This window comes from Giraffa tippelskirchi, chromosome 1 (assembly GCF_054371585.1).
Source record: "Giraffa tippelskirchi isolate mGirTip1 chromosome 1, T2T-mGirTip1v1.2.pri, whole genome shotgun sequence".
NCBI lineage: Eukaryota > Metazoa > Chordata > Mammalia > Artiodactyla > Giraffidae > Giraffa > Giraffa tippelskirchi.
Window position 1 is genome coordinate 58,904,458 of NC_137275.1, and position 20,283 is coordinate 58,924,740.

Below are 20,283 nucleotides of genomic sequence, written 5' to 3' on the forward strand. Positions count from 1 at the left end.
ATAAATTATTTGTTTCTTGTAACAAGAAATAATATCTATTGTAAAGAATTTAGAAACCTTTGAAAGATAAATAATTCCAAGCATCCTCCTTAAATACACATGGTAATCAACACAAGATTGTCAGAAATATCAACAACCTCAGATATACAGATGATACCACTAATGGCAGAAAGCAAACCAAAGAGGAACTAAAGAGCTCGTTGATGAGGGTGAAAGAAGAGAGTGGAAAAGCCAGCTTGAAACTCAACATTAAAATATCTAAGATCATGGTATCCAGTCCCATCACTTCATGGCAAATAGAAGGGAAAAAAGTAGAAACAATGACAGATTTGATTTTATTGGGCTCCGAAAACACTGTGGATGGTGATTGCAGCCATGAAATTAAAAGATGGTTGCTTCTTGGAAGAAAAGCTATGACAAACTTAAACCATATATTTAAAAAAGCATAGACATCACTTTGGATCAAAGGCCATCAAAGCTATAGTTTTTCCATGTACAGGTGTGAGTGCTGGACCATAAAGAAGACTGAGTACTGAAAAATTGATGCTTTCAAAATGTGGTGCTGGAGAAGACTCCTGAAAGTCCACTAGACTGCAAGGAGATCAAACTGGTCAATCCCAAAGGAAATCAACACTGAATATTCATTGGAAGGACTAAGGCTGAAGCTCCAATACTTTGCCCACCTGATGAGAAGAGCTGACTCATTGGAAAAGACCCTGACGCTGGGAAAGATTGAAGGCAAAAGAAGAAGGGAGTGGCAGAGGATGGTATGGTTAGATAGTAACACCTAAGGAGATGAATTTGAGCAACCTCCTGGAGGTAATGGAGAACAAAAGAGCCTGGCGTGCTATAGTCCATGGAGTCGCAACAAGATTTGCCGTAGTGGACTGGACAAGAACAACAAATCAATGCATGTTTGGTTGCCTCTAGTATTTTCTCTGTAATTTAAACAATTAATATAAAACAAATAATAATAATAATAATTTTTCTTGTGTTTTAACTCAGCATTTTTACACTAGATTTTCCTACTTTACTAAACTTTTTGCTTTAATTAACAGGTTTCATGCTAGTGTGATTTATGGGTAAGTCATCATTTAGCACATTTCTTTTTTAACTATTGGGCATTTGAGTTGTTTTCAAAGAACTGTAAAGGCTTAAAGATATCTTTTTATTTGTTTATGATATAATCCACTTCCTAGGTTAAAAATCATGCATTTATGTTTAATAGCTTTCCACACTTGCAAGAGGTTGTAGGCTAGTGCTAGGATATTCTTTTTTATTTCTTATTTGTGATCATGGAGTGTTCTATTCTCTTAATTGTAATATTACAAGAAAATTAAAAGCTCAAACTTGGTCAGCAACCTAAGTGGTTTTGAGCATTTCTGGTAAGGTGTAATGTTTCTTTGCTAAGTTACATCAGGGTACATCTATGTGTGGCACATAGATAAGGTGTTTTCTTTTTTAATTCATTTATTATCTATTTTTTAACTTTACAATATTGTATTTATTTTGCCATACATTGACATGAATCTACCATGGGTGTACATGATTTCCCCTTCCAGAACCCCCCTTCCACCTTCCTCCCCATCCCATTCCTCCGGGCCATCCCAGTGCACCAGCCCTGAGCACCCTGTATCATGCATCGAACCTGGACTGGCAATTCGTTTCACATATGATAATTTACATGCTTCAGTGCCATTCTCCCATATCATCCCAACCACGCCCTCCCCCAGAGAGTCTATAATACTGTTGTATTTATCTGTGTCTCTTTTGATGTCTCACATACAGGGTTATCTTTACCGATTAACTAAATACCATACATATATGTTAGTATACTGTATTGGTGTTTTACTTTCTGGCTTACTTCACTCTGTATAATAGGCTCCAGTTTCATCCACCTCATTAGAACTGATTCGAATGTATTCTTTTTAATAGGTGGGTAATATTCTGTTGTGTATATGTACCACAGCTTCCTTATCCATTCGTCTGCTGATGGACATCTAGGCTGCTTCCATGTCCTGGCTATTATAAACAGTGTTTTCTTTCTTCATCCTCAGTCTTCATTTTCCCTTCAAAATCATCATGTTTCACTGTCACTTAGCAAATGTTTGTGTTAAACAGGGCAAATAGAAACCCTCAAGATCTCACTGTTGTGGCATAGCTCCAATGTATGTGCTGTGCTGAGCTGCAGTGAGTTATTTGTGTAACATTACTGATAGTGAAAATATTTGTTTCTGTTTCAGATATCTCATGATTCAAATTTTGTAGGTTGAATTGAATTATTTCATAATATTGGTATCAGAAATCACTAAATAAAAAAGAAATCAAAAAAGAGAAATATTCAGTAGAAAAAAGATAGCAGAGATGGGCATAAGAAATGTTGGGGGATGGGTACAGTTAAAAATAGGGTCATAAGCAAAGGGCCCCCAGAGAAAGTGATATTTGAGTAAAGTCCTAAAGTGGGGTGGGGGCTGGTGAGCAAGATAAAAGGTCTGGAGTGGGGTGGGGGAGAGTATTCCAGACACACTGGGGCAGCATGAGAAAGAGGAGATCAGCAGATGTCATTTTTCAAACTTTGGCTTTTACTCAAGAAATGATGGAAAATCCTTAGGGGAATTTGAGCAGGAGTTACGTGACTTGCCTGCCAGGATCACGTACATTTTCACAGACTGCATAAATAGATTGAATCAATTGATCAGCTGGTCATAATAGATGAAGGACTAGTTAAGGATAATTAATTAATAGCAAACCAGTGTCAGAACTTAAATCCGGTTCCTATTTTTATCCTCCTGTCAAATTCACTAGTATTTTCTTTAATCCTCCTCTAATACATACCATATTCTCAATTCTCTGAGGGAAAAACAAACTAATTTATATTTTATTGTGATATAAATGTGTATGCTTTCAAAGCATGAGCATTTACAGACACAGAGATTTTATCTTTAGAAAAATCCCAACATCTTTTTCAAATAATCTTCCTGAAGATTGCTATTCGCCCTTTAAAAATAGATTTACTTTTATGTAACAAAAATGTTAGAAATATGTACAGTATGATATAAAGAAAGGGTCATACAATTCAAAATACAGAAAATACCCTTGCCTAAGGCTGCCAGAAAACTTCAGTGCCATGGCAGGCTAGAAAACTACCTTTAGAGACTAAGAATTACTGACCCTTATTTCTGAGAAGCAGCATTTAGCTGAACTCTTCTTACCAACTTCATTTCCTGGAATGAATAGAGGCTCTTGTCCTCAACTCTGGATGAACATTATCAATGAAATATTATTACTTAAGGCACCTCTTGCAAGCATTTTGTTCACCTTTATTGTTACTGTAGCTCATATGTAAATCTTTTCATCTGGTCTGTTCATGTCTTGAATAGGGCAATCCAATATGTTTGCTCTTACTATACAAACAACATAAAGCAAGTTTAGTAAGCATTAAAACCATGTTTGCTAAGGTAGATATTGGATGAGGATTTTGAGTCCTATTCACATGCACTACGTTTGCCAGGACATATGGTGGAGAAGATAAAAGTACATTCTATTGTTCCTTAATCATTAAAGACCACGTATTTGTCACTGAACACACAAGACAAAATGCACTGAAAACCCTTGGGTCATTGCAAATGGAAATATTCCTAAAACAGTAATTTTACCTATTTGAACAATAGCATCATGGATTTTAGCATTGCTTTAAATGGGTTTGTAATCCTGTGACTTTTCAGTCTAGATTTTTTCCTGATTACCAATTTTTAAGATCTAAATGTTTGAGGTCCCCAAAATTCATAATGCCCAATGTGATGATACTTGGAGATGGGATCTTTAGGAGCTAAGCAGGTTAGAAATGTGAAGACCTCATGATGGGATTGGTGTTCTTGTGAAAAAGACTAAGGAATTTTCCCTTGCTCCTACTGTACTGTGAGAAGACAATGAGAACAGTGGTCTCTGAATCAGAAGATAGTTCCTCACCAGTTACTGAATCCATTGGTGCCTTGACCTTGGACTTCCTAGCTTACAGAATATGAAAACTAAAAGTTTATTGCTTATGAGCCACCTGGTCTACCATATTTTGTTATAGCACCACAAGTAGGATGCCAGACTATCAATTTTTATTCATTTATTGAATCATTCTTTCATTAAAAATGTTTTTTGAACATGATTATATAAACATTAGGGTATTGAGCTAATCATATATATCTCCTTTATTTTGTTAATGTTGTTTTGGTGTTCAGACTAAACCAAACACACACATTATCTTTTGGCTTTTAAAATCCTATTTGCATGTGTATATCCTGTTTTGCAAAGATCTTCCTAAATCAATAATGCCTTATTTTATTATTTTTACATAACTGGATTTTATTTACTAATTTTAAAAGGAATCTGGCATTTTTAAAATGATATTGGTGGTCAAATTTTGCTGTTACTATTAGATTATTTTAAAAGATTATCAAAAGATTATTATAGTCTCTCAAAATGAGATGCAGTGTATCAACTCTATTTTTCTCTGCTAGAAATATTCATGCTTTATTCAGTTGTTTTTTTCCTTTGGATATTTGGTTAAATTGGTCAGTAATTTATATGCTGAAATCTCTCCATATGTTGAAATGTATGTCAGATTTTGTAATTGGAATTTGTCCATTTCATTTAAAGATTTATGACTTATTGGCATAAAGAGCTTAAAAATAATACCTCATTATTTTCTTTTTAACATATAAAACATCTAAGATTGTGCCTTCTATCTTATTTCCAACATAATACCAAGTCAATACTACATATTTTAGGAGTTATCTTTATAGCTCTTTCTCACCTATTTCTGTATTAGTTAAATTATGAGAGCAGCAAAACACAAACTCTATACTTACTATGTCAGTATAGGGGTATTTTCCACTCGCATAAAGAGGAAAATGATATTTCTGGTCATCAGGTTGCTCTTTCCTGGGCAGTGATTCAAGAACACTGGTTATCCTCCTTTTAAGGCTCTACCATTTCATAAGTATAATGGTTTCCTGTGAAATGACAAGTGAGAGGTAACAATGGGCTATGCTAAATGTGACACCCATACTTCCATTCAGATTCCTTTGGCTAGAACTTTGTAATGTAACCGCCATCCACAGGATCATATTTAAAAACAAAGGAAACAGAGAAATGCAGTTTTTCTATTTGTGCAAGGCAAAGAGAAAGCGTTTAGTGAATCATTAGCTTATCTCTCTCTAAACACACTCACAAGTTAAGTTCTAGATATTTGAGATAAGTTTTGTCCTGATGGCAAAATCATCTAGAAAGCAATTTCTATAAAAGTAGAAATCATACTTGATTTTTATATAATTTCATTCCTAGCATTTAGCATGTGCTATAAACTATGGTAAAAATCATTTATTTAATGATTATCCAGCAGGCAGTTGGATATGGACATTTTTTATAATGGTCATTAGTGAAGAACCTTTAAGTGTCTATTACTTGAAATAACTGCTTGAGAAGAAAGGGATAGGAGTACAAGGCTTTGTAAAAATTAAAAGGATCATGGGATGAGAGACATCATTAAAAGTATGATGTTAAACGGATCACTGATATGGAATTAAGGATTTACCTAGATGATGAAAGATGTTAATAAACAGAGGAGGGAAATGAACAGGAAACATTCTTTAAGAATGTTTAAAGTTTCCTTTAAGGAAACTAGAAGTCTATTTACTCCCATTTAGAATTCTGAGTATATACCAATGATTATTCATATTTACGATATTTGTTCATATTATCATTGCTTTAAACACTTTCTTTCAATACAATAACATCTTCAGAAGTCATGACAATAATTTAAAAAATATCATCCCATCATAATGGTCGTTTTAGGTCTCTGTATACACTGTGTATTTGAGGAATACATTTGGCTGACTGAGAATTTTTAAAACCCTCCTTAAAATGAAAAAAAATTATATGTAGAGATGAAATTCACATCAGCATAAGCACTTAAACAAAGCATTATTTTGATAGTCAGAAGGCAATGGCACCCCACTCCAGTACTCTTGCCTGGAAAATCCCATGGATGGAGGAGCCTAGTAGGCTGCAGTCCATGGGGTCGCTAAGAGTCGGACACAACTGAGCGACTTCACTTTCACTTTTCACTTTCATGTATTGGAGAAGGAAATGGCAACCCACTCCAGTGTTCTTGTCTGGAGAATCCCAGGGACGGCAGAGCCTGGTGGGCTGCCATCTATGGGGTCGCACAGAGTCGGACACGCTTGAGGTGACTTAGCAGTAGCAGTAGCAGTACTATCAATATATTTTGAAAAAAAATTAAATATTAAAAAATGCAAAAACTGCATTGCACAACATGAACTTCACAATTTTCCTACACTCCAAAGTTCAGGAAATAAGTCTCACTGAAAAGCACAATCACCTACATAGTGCACCACAAAGCATTACAATGAACAAGGACACTGTTTTACACTGATTGAAAATGAGCCCTCTTATTAATGGGAGACAAAGTGGGCATTTCAGAGCTTTGAGGATTTTATTATATCGAGAGTCTAGTATTACATTTTTGTCATATATATTTTAGTGCATCTTGGCAGCAAACACATTGTTTTATACAGCAAATTTTCTAGAAGACTTGACTTCAACTGAGGTGAAATGAAAAATGTACCTGAAGTTCATAGTGCCTGCCATGTAATTAGTTCCCTTGCTGCTGGCATAGTAGGATGTGAAATTATGGTCCCTACACCTGCTGAATCAGCCTTTTCTAGTTCAATCTTAGTATTATTACTACTAATCCTTTTCTCTTTCCTTGGCTATTCTGAGTCCCATGAGGCTTCTCAATCAAGAGTCTCAATAAAAGCCTGAGCAGCTCCATATGGCTGTGCTGTAGTGAATGTAGAAAGGGTTATTGGTCAGAACATTCAGGAAAGGAAGACTAATGGAGTCTGTATCTTTAAAGGCTATAATTTCAGTTATAATTGGAATAAACTACAAAAGTGAGTCTGTTTCCAGTGATATAATGTACTCTGGTTTTGAAGTTTACTCTAAAATAGTAGATAAATATCATCCACTATTGGAGGGAAAAGAAAACAAAACACCATAAATCATCTTGACTTTATTTGCATCTTAGTATCAAGATCTTGCCAGCAACTAAAATCAAGTTCTTAATATAGATGCTTCAAAAATCAAAACCAAAAATTGTTCTAAGTGTTTTCGAAAAATTTTATGGCAACATGGCCCAGGGAAAAGTCACTAGCTATTAAATCTAACAGCTATGGGTTTGAATTTTAAGACCTATTTGGTATGTGAACTTGAACAAAACAGTTGCTATTTATATCTTTACCTTTCTCACCCAAAAAATAGAGTGTAGTAAATATGGTATTTTAAATTATTAAAATAATATGATCTATATAAAACTTTCATATATTCTACTAAGCATATGCAACTGTACTTTTCTGGATATTTTAAAGATCATATAAGACTGGAAATTATTCAGTAAATCTTAGATGCCATCAAACGATTTTTTCAAGTTTATGGAAAGGAACTGCTTGTTGCCAGAGTCTTTGCTCCTAAGAATGCCTAATTTGGAAGAATTTCATTTCATGGGCATTGATCCCTGCTCTGCATTTTGGTTCACAAATTAGAATTGAGGGTCTATTTGATATGAGGCCCAATTCCTTGAATCATAAGCCAAAAACAAAAGTTTGAGTTTGAAATTCTATAATTCTGTTAATTGCAACTTAAAAAGGAAGGTGTTTGAAGACTCTAAAAGATTTGCTTAAGAAAAAGCAAAATGAGAAAAGAGAAATTTGAAAGCAGCCATTTCAAAAAAAATAAAGGAAAAAAGAAAGCAATAAACTAAACAGTAATACAGACATGAAACATATCACAACATATTAATAACCTAGAAAGCAATCTCTAATCAGTCAAAGCAATATTTTTGAACTATAACTATCTTTATGATTCTCTGAGGTTTTTGGTTCTGACCTAGGTCTTCCTAACATATCTAAAAAGATATGTTTTTCCCACTTAATTTTTGAGTATCTGTTAAATTTGTATTCCTAATTCACTAGTAGGAACCATTTTACTTTCATTTATACTGAAGTTACAGATGGTATTTAAAGGATCAAGAAGCCACTTGGATAATTTCTACTCTCACGGTTTTGATAAATCAGTATATTTTCTGCCTTTAATCTCATCATGAGGATCCTACCCTCATCACTTCATCTAAACTAAATTTTCTCTGAAGGAGAAATTTATAGAAGGTGAGAATAGAGAGTGTTTCATGTAATCCAAAGAAACTGAATTCAGCATACATGCTTCATCTAAATCTGAAAACTATGAAAAACAGGAAGCTATTCTCTTGTCTCACAGAGATTCTTGTCTGGTCACTTCCATTTCTCTTTTTCTACCTGTCCTAACACCCTCTTACTCAGAATGATTTTCTTGTTTCCTCTGATAGTTTGCATATGATATTGAAGAAGCGTAATTCTTGAAGAATAAAGTTCCTTTGTTGTAATTACCAGATTAATAAAACTGAATTATTGAATTGCTCTTCTATATTTAAACTACAAGTGTTAACCTAGGTATGTTGAAGACTGAAAGTGTTTGGATCTGATGGCACCCTTGACTGGAGCCCCAATGGTTATGGGTATGAGGTCAGAAATTTCACCTAGACAAAGGAATTTAAGATCTAAGAAATTAATTATAAATGTTCCTAGCATAGGTAATGTGCACATTAGTTTTCCCTCTAATTTTATATGTGAGAATGAATCAACCAGCCGAAGGTTAGATCTTCTTGCAGAGATTAGCGCCACACACAGCATGCACATACTGTCAGAACTGAGGCAAAACTCTTCAAAAGGATTCAGTTTCTACGTAATAAATTCTTAGATTTCTTAGATACAATCTTGTCAAATCAACTCATTTCACAGCTGAAGTAACAGATAAGAGATACAAAGTGACTTGCTTGAAATTTAACAACAAAGTAGTGAAGAAGATGAGAATAGAACCAAAATCATGTGACATTGGAAATAACTCTTATTCCAGTACACCATGAGTGATGCTCTTTAAGATGTCTCAGTCAAGTACATGTATATGTGTGTATCCAATTGGATGACTGTGATACACATAACCACATATACACATATAATTCAGATAGATTAGAGATTAAGATGTTAAAAAAAAAAACTTTTGCATACTAAACAAAATTTAGAAACTTACTCTTCTCCTGTAGTTGGGAGAGTATTCTACTTTTGATGGAAACATTAGAATCATTTACAATTTTGAGAGAGTTCATTCTTAGGTAGGTTGATAAGAAGTCCAGGGTCCCCTAGGAGGATGAGAAGAAAGGGATCTGGGGCTCTCAAGGAGGAGAAAAGGACAAACATTTTTTCTCCTTTTCTGCATCTTTGTCACATAAGATGCTTTTTTCTTTAAGCCCAGAGCTAATGATTACACTAGGAAAGATTGAAGGCAGGAGGAGAAGGGGACTATGGAAGATAAGATGATTGGATGGCATCACCAACTGGATGGACATGAGTTTCCGCAAACTCCAGGAGCTGATGGACAGGGAAGCCTGGTGTGCTAGACTCCATAGGGTCACAAAGAGTTGGACTGAGTGACTGAACTGAACTGAATGATTTCACAACAAAACAAATCATCTTGCTCAAGGATATATTTTTCCTTAAACTCTGTACCAATGATTATATAACAACAATGTGTCCTGCTCGAGGACATATTTCTCCTTCTTAAGAACCTCTTGACTAAGCCTGCCATCTTCAAATGTGTATTATGGGAGTGGTCTGGTAAGATCTTTCTATTTTCTATTTCTAATTCTGTTATCTTAAAATGTAAATTGTGGGAGTGGGTCTGGTAAGACCTTTACAAACTTGAGACATTCTTTTGATTTATTGTTAATAACAACTGAAAAAGTACATGGCTCCCTTGCTAAGACTGGCAAGTGGGGCATTCTCCATCCCCCTTCTGATGTCTATGTCAGAAGCTTTCTCTGTCCTCTTTCACTGTAATAAAACTTCTGCCACACAAATGCTCTGAGTGATCAAGCCTGGTCCCTGATCCTGAAGCTAAATCTTCTTTGGAGATCATGAATCACCATGAATCACATCTGAAGTCATAGTGCAGGAAGGATTTCCTTAAGGATATTAAGGAAAGAAGAGGAAGAAGATAAGTTTACCTCAAGTTTGATAATTCATTTCCCGAAGCAGTCAGACATAAAATAGCACAAGTTAATTTAATACACTCTCTGATCTATTTTCAGGTAGAAAGTGTCAGGTCATAAGAGAGGCAAAGTGAGAAAAAAAATAATTCAGACCAGCTTGTCTTTCTGCCTGAGGGATTGGGTTTGAGGAAACAGGATGAGAATATATTTTTCTACATATAATTCTTCGGAAAGTGAATGGGAATAAAGAAAAGGCAGGGATTACTTAATGGGAGTTTTACTGCAACATGATAGAAGCCCAGACTTCAAATTAAGTACTTGTTTGGAAGTGACATATTTGCCTATTGATCCAGATGTGGGACAAAAAATCATATGCTTCATGGGAACATAAACTCTGTATTAAAACCATTGTCATGAATACCATTCAGGCATTCAGTTCAAAAAATGTTAAATTTTACAAGTTGTTTTTACTGGAGGAATAAATATCTCTATAATAAATTCAATGCTTTCTATTAACTTTATTTAAACTTCAATATGATTTAATTTAAAAAGTACTCCTGAGTAAAATTGATACTTTTTTCTGTTGAGGTAATACTTCTAATACCTACTATATGGAATTATCAATATTTCCATTTTAGACTCTATAAAGATGTTATTAATAGTCAGTATATTGGCATAAAATAGAATACATAACAAGTGTAGTGATCAGATAAACTGTCCTGAGAGCAAGTATAAAGGCAGAGTTATTATGAACTTATCTCAAATCCTCAGTTAACTTCCCAGGTGGCGTTGATGGTAAAGAATCCACCTGTCAGTGCAGGAGACGCAAGAGACGTGGGTTCAACTCCTAAGTCCGGAAGATCTCCTGGAGTAGGAAATGGCAACTCCCTCCAGTATTCTTGCCTAGAAAATCCCATGGATGGAGAAGCCTGGTGGGTTATAGTCCATGGAGCCAAAGAGTGTCAGACACGACTGAGAAAAGCAACTAAGCACTAAGCAACTTCCTATTGTACCTAGGATCATTCTCAAACATTCTGAGTATGATGATGTTGTTGTTGTGATTGTTCATTGGCTCAGTCATGTCCGACTCTCTGCAATCCCTTGGACTGCTGCCCACCAAGTTCCTCTGTCCATAGGATTTCCCAGGCAAGAATATTGGGGTTGGTTGCCATTTCTTTTTCCGGGGGATCTTCCCAACCCAAGGTTCAAACCTGCATCTCCTGCATTGGCAGGCATATTCTTTACCACTGAGCCACCTGGGAAGTATGATAATATTTTATTTTATTTTGAATTTTAAGATTTTTTTGTTACCAAAGAATTGCATCATACATCCTTGAATCACTCATTAGCAAAGTAAAATAAATATTTAACAAGTATTTGTCAAATGACAACTCATTTTATATCTTTTCCACCTCATTCATTCATTCAGCACATAATTTTTGAACTTCTATTGTTTGTAAGCCTTGATTTAAAATTCCAATTCTGTGTATGTTATATTGTTTTCTTCTGTCATTTATGTCTCTTAACCTTATTCCCCAGCATCATTCTTCTGTCTCTCTTTTCTTTGTTTTGCCTGTATAACTTTCTACTAGTACTCTAATTCATAGTTCATCTGTATTTAACCCACAGATAAATCCAACCACTGAGATTCTGTTTTTACTGTATAGGGCTCTAATTTTTTGTTATTTTTAGGTTTTTGAAGATATTCTCGTCATTATTTTTCTCAACAAATTTAAGTTTTCAAATATTAATAAAGCCTGGTGTTAGTATACCGGAAAGGGAAGAACAGAAGTTCAATGTATATTAGGAACTGCATCTCTCATGTATTCCCACCTCCTACAGCCATACAGAACGCATGATTGCTATAGTCTTTTTTTCAGTGAACAGTAGGACTTGGGGAAAAAAAATGACCTCCATTCCAGTGTCTATATGTTTGTCCTTTCTTAACCATGGAGCAGGTGTGTGTCAATTATCTAGGTCTCTTGGAGCCAGATTTATACCAAGAAAATAATTTTCACACAAAAGCCAACAAGGTGGTATAAATGATAGCTTCTCACTAATATCTAAGGACAATTTATGTGAAAAAATTATTTCACCTCCTTTTTAGAGAAGATTCCCTTGGAAAGTCTCCTTATTAAAAATAGTTTCTTTAAACTCAGAATATTAAGCCCCAATTATCTTTTGAATCTGAAGAAGCATTAGTTGGCATGAAATAATTTAAAGAGCAACTATTTTTGCCATAGTGTCAACTGAATAAATGTTTGTTCTTACTCAGTGTACTAAGCTCATCCCTTGACCCCAAATTTTTTGTTCTGAGGTCATTGCACATTTTTCAAAAGCTCACTCTCAAGTCATTTTAGGGGTCTCTCTAGAATTATGGCAACAGGAAATTCAGAAACTTAAAAGAGAAAAACTTCACTTCACACTGGTCACCAATGTTATGCTCAACGTCCAAACCTTCATGACCCTTGCAGACAGAAGTCCTGCTGTGCACATATTCAGTTTGGATATAAGCATTTTTGTCTTAGATAGAAGATACTATACCTGTCAGAGATGGCATCCCATATCCCCTAACACTTCAGGGGCCTGCAGAAATCTAATCTTTTACCTGGGCTCTCAAAAGCAACTGAAAGTTACCCTCTGGCATTTTTGCCATTAATCCCATGGCACCCCTTCCACCTCACAAGCAACCAGCTGCACATCTCTCAATTTTTTCTAGCGTAATGCCCCTCAAGGAACCTAATTCTATGCAGCAATAGTGCTATGAAGCAAGGAAACAGGAGTGTGAAGACTGAAAAACCTGCCTTTCATTCTTATATTTCTCCAAATCATCTGGGATTCAGATACAATATTTTCACAAATCTGACAATTTTTTCATTATATTGCGTTGCTACAAAAAGTTTTCTGTAGTTCATCTTAGTTCTGTTCATACTCACCAACTCTCACCATTAGTTAAATTTTAAATGATTATCACTACCAGTTATAGACTACTTCCAGTGTCCCACTTTATAAGCACTTTTTTTATTTTTTCAATCTTCACATTAAATCTACGAAATAGATATGATCATTAATTTCATTATTTTTAAAAATATTTTTATTTTTTAAATTCCATTTTAACTTCATTATAAAGGAACCAAAAAACAGAGATATTTGGTAACTTATCTAAGATTACAAAGGTCATAAGTGATAGAGATGGAATCTGTGCTCTTATTTTTGCATAAGTTTGTACTTCTTCATGCTAATTTTTATCAAGTAACTAAGATAAATTGGAACCAAATCCTAAATCAAAGAACAAATAAACCACACTTATTACTTTGAACCTCTGAATAAATATATATATATATATATTCATTTTGTTTCTGAACTATGATTTAAACCTCCACTGAAACAGTTCAAGCCAGACAGAGACCGAATATTTCCTAAATTTATAGAGCTGGAATAATATGGTAAACAAACTCAGTCATGTTCAACTCTTTGTGACCCTATGCAAAGCTCCTCTGTCCGTGGAAATCTCCAGGCAAGAATACCAGAGTGGATAACACTCCCTTCTCCAGAATTTTTCCATCCCAAGGATCGAATATGGGTCTCCTGCATTGCAGGCAGATTCTTTACCATCTGAGTCACCAGGGAAGCCCCGTAGAGCTGGAATAATGAGCATCAAATTAAACCAATCTTATTTGATCTGTTTTTTTGCACCCCTGAGTCCTGAGAAAAAGATTATTCTCAGCTGTATTCTCAGAAAAGTAATTCTCCGGGAGTCTGCCAGTTCTAAAGCTGGGAGTCCAGGAGAATCACAAAAAAAGTTCTTCTCCCCTCTTTAGCTCAGGAGCAGAAACTCTTGCCCTCTGTAAGTTATAACCACAAACACAAACTCATTTTAAGTCCCCCTGTAATTTTTGTTTCTTTAGATATAAGTACTTATTAAAAGTTTTAAGAACTTTGGACACCAACTCAGAGGCTTTTATGTAAACATTCTATCACTAAGTTTCCCCAGCTGCGTATTAAAATCTTTGTGGTCCACAGAGGTATGTCTGTCCTCAGCTGCACTATGTAACAACAGTGATGAATTTTGAGGTTTAATTAAAGAATACTTATCATAGCTGCATGGCATGGGAATGTTGGATGACAAAACCCTGGTGTTGTAAAATTAATTACATCACCACAGTGGACTCCGTATATGTGGAAAACTTGAATCCAAAGAAACAACTCATTAATCTTCACAAGCTCACCTAAAGTAAAGGAATTATTTTTTGTGTGTTCACAACAAGCCTTCAAGTGGTAAGGTCTGACTGATTTTCCCTCATTTAAACAATTGTTTAAGTTGCAGAAACAAATTAAATCTAAGAAATACTAAATGTTAACAAATGCAAATATTTTTGGTAAGTTCCATTATTTAAATCCCTGAGAAAGATCTTTCAAAAAAAGGCTAAGTAACAATTTTTAGCTACTATTTTTTTGACACTATGAACCATGCACACACTGAGAACCTTATCCTTTTAATAGCAAAACATTTCTAATTTTGATGCCACTATTCCTATTTTGTATATGCAGAAGCTGAAGAACATATTAGTCAAGCAACATACTTTAACTCACTAAGTTGATAATGGTAGAATCAGGTTATCGATCCAAGTTCTACTGGTTAACTATTGCCAAACAAAGAAAATGAACCAGCAAAGTTTCCAGGAGAAGGAAGATGCAGGGCAAATTAATCAAGTATTAGTGATTAGGCTTTTAAATTGTTTGTGTTTTGGATGATTTGCTTGTGACTGGAATTTTCTTGGAAATCTCTTAACAATGTTGTAAAGTGAGATGGTAAACACAACAAAATCATATTCATTAAAGTTATGCACTGAAAAAAGCATAATTCAAATTTGATAATTATTATTATTAATAACATTATCTCTGAACAACTAATAACTGAAGAGGTGAAAATGGTGAGGCAGTATGTTTTGGCAATAAGTTATGCTTTTTCACGTGTGTGATGAGTTACAGCAGTTTAACACAGTGGAATCCTCATACAACATGGAAGACACTTCTATTTGGTAGTGTCAGCATGACCAGTTTATACTCATGTTTCACAGCTGATGGGTATTCACTGATAACTTTCTTTGGCTTAGCATTTTCTGTAACTACAGTATATAGAATAAAATAGAATACAGTGTACAGCTCACCAGTATTGGGCTTAAGACATTATTTTTGGCAAGGCTCAAAATCAGGATTGACACACATCAGGTTTGTTCCAGAATGTCCTTAGTTATTGTCAACAAGTCCATTCTGGTTGGTCAAAGCTTATCCCTTACCTGATATGAAATATTCATACTTCTACCTCTGAATTTAATTATAATGATTTGGAAAACAGTGTGCCTACAGTGAAGACTCTACATAATAGTATCCTCTCTAGACCTCTATTATATTATGAAACATATTGTTAGAAATTGTGTCTACTTTCCCCTTCTTATCATATTCTCAACTCTTTGTGGATAGATGAAAGATTTTATCAGTGTTGTGTTCTTGGATATATACACACTGCTTTTCATAGAGTACATGCTCCATAGATATCCTTTGACTGGAAATTAAACTCCACAAAATTTAAGCCCGCCATTACATAGTCTGTAAGGATAAAGTAACTCCAATTCTAAATTTTTTTGAATGCAGAATGGCAGTCTGCAACTACTTTTCTTTTTTTATGTGATATAGTTTAAGAATATTCTCAGCTTAAGGGACAGTGCCCCTAGGGAAGTAGCAACCTGATGATCAGTTTCCTGTGCTCCATTCATATGCTCCAATAAGTACTCACCAGTAAGCTAACTTTGACCCCATATTCTAACCTCTCTTTGTCATTTGTTTCCATTTTCCTTTGATCCCCAACTTTTGATCATGCTATATTTCCAATAAACATCCCATTTGTGACTTTCCAAAACCCTATCCTATTGAACTGTGGAATTTACACATGAGAATATAAGATCCTTGAACTGTGGAATTTACACATGAGAATATAAGATCCTTAAGAACAGAGCCTTTGCCCATTTCATCACTGTACATGTGGGAGCTTAGGGGACAAGTGGCATATGTGAAATAGTGAATAATTTATTGCAGGGTATTTGGTTTACTAGTTTTCCTAGGAAAATATTTCTGATATGCCCAAGAAAATAATATCTCATTCACAAATTCAACCTGAGTCTTTCCAGTCAGGAATGTGCTCCAGACTTTTCACAGCTACTGTTCCCTGCCCTCTATCACCTTCTGTTATTTTGAGACTGACATCCCTCAATGGGTACCACTCCACATCTTTTCCCCAGTCATGGACATAGACACTGCCTTCAAACTTATGTCCTAGACATAGAGAACCTCAAGTTGTTAGAGAGACGTTCAAGATTGCCTTTTTACTTTGAATTTAAAAAAATCAATTGTTTCTGTATATTTACTTAAGAAAGGACATGCAGCCTTTATAATAAGAACTGTTTTCTTTTAAAATTGTTGGTTCATTAAATATACTGATCTTGCATTCATGGGGCCAATATGTATCACAAAATACCAAGTCACAGTGAAGGCAAAAGTAATTAAATTTCACAGTCATCGAGATTGTATAGTATGATGGTGCCTCTGGAGCTAGAGGATAAGACACATTAATCTCCCTAGAATTTTTTCTTGACCTCAAGGCACTTCAAAAAGATACTTAGAAAAAGAAACAGAATTTGGGTAGCTGATATAGCACTTTCCACCTACGCTTGGCACAGACAACTCAGAGCTAGAAGTATCATAGAAGTTAGTACAATGTGCAAGATAGAATGTCACTAAAGAACACAGGAAAAGAAGGACCTATTTGTTTTGCTTTTCCCATGTCTAAACAACTGTATATGAAGAGACATTATTTTTTTTAATATGAAAAATTGATTTTTTTAAAAAGTTGTGCTACCAAAGGGTTTGTTTCTTTTTTGTATACTTGGATGTGGCAGAAACTGTTGGTTGTCTCTATATCCATTTTTGTCTCTTTTATTAGTATTAGGTCCCCGGCTTCCCTCATAGCTCAGATGGTAAAGAATCGGCCTGCATGCACGAGACCTGGGTTCGATTCCTGCGTTGGGAAGATCCCCTGGAGAAGGGAATGGCAACCCACTCCAGTATTCTTGCCTGGAGAATCCCTGAAGGGCTATAGCCCATGAGGTAGCAAGAGTTGGACACTACTTACAGATTAAACTACCACCCCTGATTTTCATCTAGGCCTGGAAAAAAAGACTACCAGCCTACCTTACAGCAAACTGTGGCCATGTGACTAACAGATATCTGAGTTGTGGGATTGGAATGGAAATGCAATGTGTGGCTTCTGAGAAGTAACCTTAATGAGGGGAGATGTGGCCCTCATTGATTTCTTCCAACTGAGAAAACTGCATATAATGGTTGAAGCTCACTATGTATGGTGGCTACACCTAAAGGAAACCTCAGCCCTTCCACCTATGTATTGTTCTCCCAGTTACTTACCAATATTCCCAACTAATGTGACAAATGTTGGGGTGCAACTTGGCTGAATCACCAGCATATCCCTTTCTCACCTAAGTTCCTAACCACTTGAGAGATAGACAAAAGGCATGTTGATAAAGCTCAAAGATACTGATCACCTTTGTTTATCTATAGACCTTTATATACCTACAGAAGTGTTATTACCAACACTTTTTTTTTTCAGGAAATAGGCAGATTTACTTATCTAGTCTCAGACAATGCTAGACAATGCTAGGATATGGGGAAAGAGTAAGACAAACCCAATCTAGACTTAGAAGTAGAAACAAAATATGCAATTATCTCATTTTGCCCAAAGTAGAGCTTCAAATGTAAAATTGGCTACAGTGAGTGTAGTGATTGAAGAGAATTCTTTGGCACAGCAATCCTCAAACTTTATGTCTCACAACAAAATTTATATACCTAAAGCTCACATTCTTACACATTTATTTATGTATACTATACATATTTATAACTACTGGTTTAAAATGAAAACTAAGAACATTTAGAATTATGTATTTATTTTAAAGTAACTACAATAAACTCATGTTAACATCTTTTTTATAAAAAGCAACCACATTTTACAAAATAAACAAACAGAAAACAGTGAGAAGAGTGACACTGTTGTTGCTTAGTCACTGAGTCATGTCCAACTCTTTTATGACCACATGGACTGTAGCCCCACCAGGATCTTCTGTCCATGGGATTTCCCAGGCAAGAATACTGGGTTGGGTTGCTATTGCCTTCTCCAGGGGATCTTCCTGACCCAGGGATTTAACTTGCATCTCCTGCATTGGCAGGCTGATTCTTTAGCACTGAACCACCAGGGAAGCTCAATGCTGTTCTACACTTTTGCAATTTTGCATCTGGTTCAATAGAAAACAACTGAATTCTCCTATGTGCTTCTGCATTTAATCTGTAATATGTTGTATGGATTGAATATAGGGGGAAAATACATTCATATAAATATATAGTTGAAAAATAAAGTGATACTGTAATTTCTTTTTGTAGATAGCATATTTTTCTGCAATACTACACTAAATATCAATGATATTAAAACAAATTTAATGTTGACTCTGAAACTCTTATCAATGAACTTTTCATACTTTTGCCTATTAAAATCTATTGGCCTGGCATGAACTTAGAATGGATCTTGGTGTACATCATAATTTTGTCATATTATGTCTCGGTCATCTTGAAAATATTTGTTCACTAAGTTATGCAGACCTTTCAAATGTTGGCACATTTCATTATGTAATATCAAAATACCACTTTCATTAATATTGCCACTGACCTCATCAGAAGAATCTGAATGTGTGCAAAGATGTCAAGCTCATATTGGTTGATACAAAGTTGTAATTGTATTACAAGTAACAAATTCTCAGTTGTTTACTGGGAGTGTAGGCTCATTTCATTAATTTTTGATATAACATCTGTCCCTTATTCAAGCATGAATAATTTGTTAATTTTTTCAAGAAAAATTCTATGAAAGAAACAGCTAGCTCAGTTTACAACTCAAGTAATTACATGGTGATTTTCTTTTTTTTTTTTGACAACTATCATACTTAAGTGTGTGGTAAAAGTGCCGTTGGGATACTTCCCACCTCATCACCCTGAATATATACATGTACTCAAGGGTTAAGATTTAATCAAAGAAACAGTTTTTAATAATTCATCAAGCATATTCTTGGCATGTTATTTATGTGTGTGTGTATGTGATGGTAAAGACCACAGTGATAGTTAGTACAGCTTGATGACTACACTTTGATTTATACTAAGATGCTGGTGAATTTATACATTATTGTTTTTGTCTTATCAGTGTAAATTGCAGCATAGTATAAGAGAATAAAAATAGGCAAAGAGGTTCTTAGTCTAGATATAAAAAGCGAGGGTGGGATGATTTGAAAGAATAGCATTGAAACATGTATATTATCGTATGTGAAACAGATCATCAGTCCAGTTTCTATGCATGAGACAGGGTGCTCAGGACTGGTGCACTGGGATGACACAGAGGGATGGGATGGGGAGGGAGGTGGGAGGAGGTTCAGGATGGGGAACACATGTACACCCATGGCTGATTCATGTCAATGTATGGCAAAATCATTATAAAGTAATTAGCATCCAATTAAAATAAATAAATTAAATTTTAAAAAAATGTTGTAACTTCAAGATCACCTGAGCTTCCCTGGTAGCTCAGTAAGTAAAGAACCTGCCTGCCATGGAGGAGATTGCCTGCAATTTAGGGGATGCAAGTTTGATCTCTGGGTCAGGAAGATCCCTTGGAGAAGGAAATGGCAACCCATTCCAGTATTGTTGCCTGGGAAATCCCATGGACAGAGGACACGACTAAGCTACCAAAAATGAATGCAAGCAAAATCTTCTAAAAGGGCCCTCAGGAATCCCAGAGGACCACATATCACATTTTGAAACCCCTGTTATATAGTACATATTTATAGTGGCTTTGTAAAGAAGACAGCTTGCCTCAAAGTAAAGTAAAAGTTTGAGACACAAGCAGTAAATGTGTTTTTAATCTCAGTTTATCAAACATTCAACAAATCTGGGGACTGAGAATAAGTTACCCACTTTGAGAAGGTGAGTAATTGATTTTCTGGGATAGGTTTAGCAGGAAGTGTGGA